Genomic DNA, 6000 nt, shown 5'->3' with positions numbered 1-6000 from the left:
TAATTCTGGTTGTGGTATTAGGAAGGACTTCTTAAATAAAGTGACATGCAACCTGGGATTTGGACAGTGAGTTGAATTCTGATAAATGGAAGAGGATAAATAGGGCATCTCAGGCAGAAGGAATAGTATGTGTAAAGGCAAAAAGACAAAAAATGCACACATATATAGAAAATAACCAGCAGAAAAGGCAGAATGTCAGTGAATGCAGAGGAGGAGTAGCCCAATTAGATAGGGACCAGATTGTGATGGCCCATAAATGTTATATTAAGGAATGTGGTTTTGGATATGTTGAATTTGAGGCGGGAATGGAAGGAATGTCCAGTAGGTAGCAGGAAATTAGATTCTGAGACTCAGAAGTGAGGAGCTCAGAAGTGAGGTGAGAACTGGAGATGTAGATCTGGGTGTCATCCATATCTAAGGGACAAAGTGAAATAGACAAGGAAGAAAGTGCAGAGTGAGGAGAAGGTGAGGAGGAAACATAGGCCACATCTTTTTTTTTTTTTTTTTTTTTTTTGCGGTACTCGGGCCTCTCACTGTTGTGGCCTCTCCCGTTGTGGAGCACAGGCTCCAGACACGCAGGCCCAGCGGCCATGGCTCACGGGCCTAGCCGCTCTGCGGCATGTGGGATCTTCCCGGACCGGGGCACGAACCCGTGTCCCCTGCATTGGCAGGTGGACTGTCAAGCACTGCTCCACCAAGGAAGCCCCAGGCCACATCTTTTGAGGTGTGGGGAAGGGGAAGATGGCAGAAAAGGAGTCAGTGAAGGAAACCAGAGGGTGATCAGATAGGAAGGAAGAGACTCAAAGAAAGGTAGGGTTATGGACATCAAGGAAGTCGTAAATGACCTCAGTTTGCTCCCTTGTAGTGTCAAAATCATGCTTTCATTATTAACCCATCATTTCCTCAGCATTCCCGTCTTAGAAGCAGATCTCTTCAAGAATACAGTAGTTATCTAAATTCTTTTGGACTGCTTCAGTACATCCTGCTTTTCTCTTGACTTGTGAATCTGTAGGGTATGAGCAGAAACTGACCATAGTGGATGCTATGGTGTGCTGCCCGGATCCCTCCTTCAGGCCAGAGGTGCTAATTCTCCTAGCTGTTGGGCATGTTGACCGCCGATGGCTCATACATCTGAGTTCCTTGCTGAAAGGTGCTAATTTGCCCGAATTCACACCTGTTCTTAGGGTATGCCTGCATCCAGTGATTAGTTGATGCAGGGGTACAAAGGTTCAGCCCCTTGCCTCTATTTGAGACAACTCAGTGTCATTTGTAGCTCCAGAGCTCCCCATAAGATCACCTGAAGCCTCTGATGCAACTCCTAAGCAGTTCAACTCATCTCCTTCCACCCCATCCTACTTCCTTCACTGTCTTACAGGTATTGTTCCTGAAAGTGCCCTCCAGTAAGCCTCCTGCATGGAAATCTATGCTTCAGAATCTGTTTCTGAGGGAATTCCACCTAGGAAAGTTGGTGCCTGTGCTGTCTTAGCATTGACAGCCCGTTGGCTGGCTAGCAATGTGGATTCCATCAGTGGTAGTAGATGGAATGTTGATGGTGCATGGCATGCTGCTTCTGTGCAGTTGTTAAACCTTTCACTGGTGGTAAGCTGGGATAGAACTCTAGTGGAAGGGATGTACTGCAAGGTATAATAACTTAGGTCTTTGAGATGTTTGGAAGAAGTAGTAAATATAAGGGCTACAGAATTAAATGGCTCTTGCTGTATGCTATTGAAACATTGGAGAAAAAATAGTGAAATATTGAGGGTGATTAACCTCCAATTCATGATGAAATGTGAAAGACAAGAGCCCTCCTTGGCAGCATACAAGCAAACTCTCAAATCCTGCAGCCAGACATCAGCAAAAGTTTAAGATCAGGACCAGGACTTTTTTTTTTTTTTTTTTTTTAAAGAAGATGTTGGGGGTAGGAGTTTATTTATTTATTTAGGCTGTGTTGGGTCTTAGTTTCTGTGCGAGGGCTTTCTCTAGTTGTGGCGAGCGGGGACCACTGTTCATCGCAGTGCGCGGGCCTCTCAGTGTCACAGCCTCTCCCGTTGCGGAGCAGGGCTCCAGACGCGCAGGCTCAGTAGTTGTGGCTCACGGGCCTGGGCCTAGTTGCTCCGTGGCACGTGGGATCTTCCCGGGCCAGGGCTTGAACCCGGGTCCCCTGCATCAGCAAGCAGACTCTCAACCACTGCGCCACTAGGGAAGCCCAGGACCAGGACTTTTTAATGGCAGCAAAACTCCATCGAAGAATGAATTCTGAACCACGACAAGTCAGGGTCTCGAATGAGTAGGAGTGGAACCCTGAAACTTGAGATGAGGATATCTCACCTGGGTTGATGAAGTTAAAAATCTTTAATCCTCAGATTCCCCTGGACCCTCTGGGCCTGAACAAGTAGGCCTTTTCTTCCTTTTAAAGGCCAGTGATCCTCCTGTACTTGAAGATGGTGTAGAAGCCCTTCCCTTGTAAGATAATATGCACCCACTCCCCATAATCAACCCCCATCTCCCATCCTGGCTACCAGACTAATTAGTAGGGTCAAATAACAATATAACCTAGCACTTCCCTTAGCTTCTAAGGGAGGAAATGGACCATATGCTAAAGGAGCTACCGGATGTAGCCAACATATATATTGGCAGGAGATGAGTGAGTATATATGAGACTGGATTCTAAGGATGCTGGTTTAATGGGGGTGAGATAAGGTATAACATTGGATAAAGAAGAATTTATGAATATGGGAGCATCCTTCTATAACACAGGCTTTAACACCTTGGAAAATAGTGTCAACTTGCTGCAAGGATGGTTTTTGAGGAAGATTTGAAAAAGTGAAATAGAAAATTCACACTGCTTTGGAAGACAGTAAGAGATTAAAAGGCTCAGAGATATGTGCATTCTAGAGTAGATATATGAGTCTGAAAAACCTTCCTGCTGCCTATGTTCTGAAAAAGAATCCAGATGATATTCCATTGACTAAAGTGGTAAGGAATGTGCTGGTAAACGGGGCACAAGAATCACTGAGAAACTTAATGGTAACTAACTCAGTGTTAACTAGGTCAGGGCTTCAGAAGTGATAGCCATGGGGATGGTAGGATCCTAAAGTAACATAGGCCAAGTAGTAGCACCAAACCCATCAGAAGCAAAGTGGATGTAATTATAATGATAAGCAGAAAGGGTAGAGTGGCCCTTAGAGGAGTCTGACACAGAGAGCTATAGAGGTTAAGAGATCGTGTGTCTAGGGTCAAGATGAATGGACAACCAATAAAGAGTTTTGAGTATTGCTCAATCTGTAAGATAGAAAGAAATCAAGAATGGATGATCAGGAGGCAGAGGGTCACCACCCAAATAAAGTTGTGATTCCATGCCGAGTTTCTGTATGTGAGTCAGTTTTCAGATCCAAAGCCCAAAGGGTGTAGTCTGCTTTATTAGCTATATCCTTGCCAGAGAAGATTAATATGATCTCAGGTACAGACTGTTGATGTGATGAATTCATTTTTTTCTGTTCTGGTAAGGAGAATAAGAAGCAGTTTGCACACAGATGGACACAGCAATATACATTTATGTTCTTGTCCTAGGGCTATGTTAACCTTCCATCCTCTGATATAATATAGTACAAAGGGGCCTGGATCACCTGGAGATGCAAGATATCACATGGGAACAAACTAGTGGTTACAAATGGGGAGAGGGAAGGGGAGAGAGGGACAAGATTGGGATAGGGGATTAAGAGGTACAACCTCCTACGTATAAAATAAATAAGCTGGGACTTCCCTGGTGGTCCAGTGGTAAACAATCTGCCTTCTAATGCAGGGGACATGGGTTCGATCCCTGGTCAGGGAACTAAGATCCCACGTGCCGCAGGGCATCTAAGCCTGTGCGCCTCAACTATAGAGCCCGCGTGCCGCAAACTACAGAGCCCACGCGCTCTGGAGCCCATGTGCCACAACTAGAGAGAGAAAACCCGCACACCACAACTAGAGAGAAGCCCACACGCCACAGCAAAGATCCCGCATGATGCAACTAAGACCCAACACAGCCAAAAATGAAATAAATAAATAAATAAATAAAATAAATACTAAAAAAAAGCTACAAGGATATATTGTACAGCACAGAGAACACAGCCAATATTTTGTAATAATTTAAAATGGAGTATAATCTATAAAAATTTTGAGTCACTATGTTGCACACCTGAAACTGATATAATATTTTAAATCAACTATACCTCAATTAATTACAAAACAGATTTTAGTTCATCACAGTGACGAATCTCTTAACAATTATAAATCCTCAAAAGTAACAGGCCACTTAGTGAAGTAATGAGTTTTTCATCCCTAAAAACTATTCAAAAGAGGTTGACAGTAATTAAGGATTTCTATATTGGAAATGAAAAACAGCAACAGAGTTATAGACACAGAGAACAGAAGGGTGGTTGCCAGAGGGGAGGGGGTGGGTGCAGGATAGAAATAGGTGAGGGGAACTAAGAGGTACGGACTTTTAGATCAAAATAAATGAGTCACGGTATGAGATGTATAGTGTGTGGAATATAGTCAATAACTAGGTAATATCTTTGTATGATGACAGATGGTAACTAGACTTATCGTGATAATTTTGAAATGTATAGTAATATCAAATCACTATGTTGTGTAACAGGAACTAATACAGTGTTGTTGGTCAATTATACTTCAAAAACAAAAAGCAAACTCATAGCAAAAGAGATCAGAGATTGTGGTTACCAGAGGTGGGGGTGGGAGAAATTGGAGGAAGGGAGTCAAAAGGTACAAACTTCCAGTTATAAGATAAATAAGTACTAGGGATGTAAGTTACAATGTGATAAATATAATTAACTGCTGTATGTTATTATGAAAGTTGTTAAGAGAGCAAATCCTAGGGGTTCTCCTCAGAAGGAAAAAATTTTTTTCTATTTATTTAATGTTGTATCTATGTGAGATGATGGCGTTCACTAAACTTCTTGTGATAATCATTTCATGATGCACGTAAGTCAACTCATGCTGTACATCTTAACTTTATACAGTGTAGTATGTCAATTATATCTCAATAAAACTGGAAGAAAAAACATTGTTTAAGAGAGCCTGTTGAGGGGGTGACATGGCAAGAGCAGCCTCTATTTGTTGAGAGTGGTCCTCAGTCGACAGCCAACAAAAAAATAAGGACTTCAAGTCCTACACCTGCAAGGGACTGAATTATTCGAACTAAATGATCACTTCCTCCTTGAGCCTCGAGATGAGGATGCAGCCAGCTGACACTTTGATTTCAGCCTTATGAGACCCTGAGCAGAGAACCTAGACAAAATGTGCCAGACCCCTAGCCCACAGAAGCTGTGAGATAATACATCTGTGCTGTTTAAATTACTGAGTTTGTGGTAATACGTTATGCAGCTATAGCAAAGTAATACAGGCTTGTAAATATTTCCCCCTCCAAGTGTTTCTCCTTTGTCAATTGGCATGATATTAAGCTTTGTCAGTAAGAGGTGCTGGAGAGACATTGCAGGAGGAGGGTTTTTTCCTCTCTCTTCCTGATTCCCACGTGCTTCTCTCACTGGTGCTCCTGAAGTATATGCTGCTTCTACAGCTCCCGGTTCCTGCAGTGCATGCAGTTTCTGCAGTATCTGCTACTGTGTGCCAGTAGCACACAGTACCTCCCTGTGGGTAGTTTCTTCTAGCATCCCCTAGGATGGCTTTGCAGTTACGAGGTGGGGCATCTCCCTGTAGCTGGCTTCCCTCAGTATCTCAACAAGTTCTGCTGGTGTGGTACCATAGCAAGCTTCTCCACCATCCAGTGAGCCATAGCTATTCTGTCTGCAGCAAGATCTGGATCTTAGTCTTGGTGAGCTGGGGGTGGATCATACTTGCTCTCTCTGAGCCCTCGAGTTGTAACTGCTCCTTATATTTGCTATTTTTGTGTTCTTTAGATTTCTCTTCATTTCCTACTGGCCAGTCCTGCATTACTCCAGTGTCTATTATAGTGAATAATTCTTTATATTAATCCTT

This window comes from Mesoplodon mirus (genome assembly GCF_964341445.2).
Source record: "Mesoplodon mirus genome assembly, chromosome: 4".
NCBI classification, from domain to species: domain Eukaryota; kingdom Metazoa; phylum Chordata; class Mammalia; order Artiodactyla; family Ziphiidae; genus Mesoplodon; species Mesoplodon mirus.
Note: the sequence above shows the minus strand (reverse complement) of the source record.